Source organism: Haliaeetus leucocephalus, unplaced genomic scaffold (genome assembly GCF_000737465.1).
Source record: "Haliaeetus leucocephalus isolate CR32 unplaced genomic scaffold, Haliaeetus_leucocephalus-4.0 Scaffold219, whole genome shotgun sequence".
Lineage (NCBI taxonomy): Eukaryota > Metazoa > Chordata > Aves > Accipitriformes > Accipitridae > Haliaeetus > Haliaeetus leucocephalus.
Genome location: NW_010972655.1, coordinates 229,939 through 230,168, shown reverse-complemented (window position 1 = coordinate 230,168; position 230 = coordinate 229,939).

Genomic DNA, 230 nt, shown 5'->3' with positions numbered 1-230 from the left:
ACCCCGAGGGAGGGCACCGGCACGGGCCCTGCTCGGCAACACCCCGGCCCCCGCCCCCACAAAACTGGCCGCCCCCCCGGGCGGGGCCGCTCCGGGGGGGGTTTAGCCCCATGTCCCGCCCCCGCCCCAGTCACGGCGCTGGGTCCCCCCCGCTTCGAACGGGTCCAGCCCCCCCCGCCCGGTGCTCCCCAGTCGGGCAGGGAAACTGGGGTGTCAGGTTTGGGGGGGGG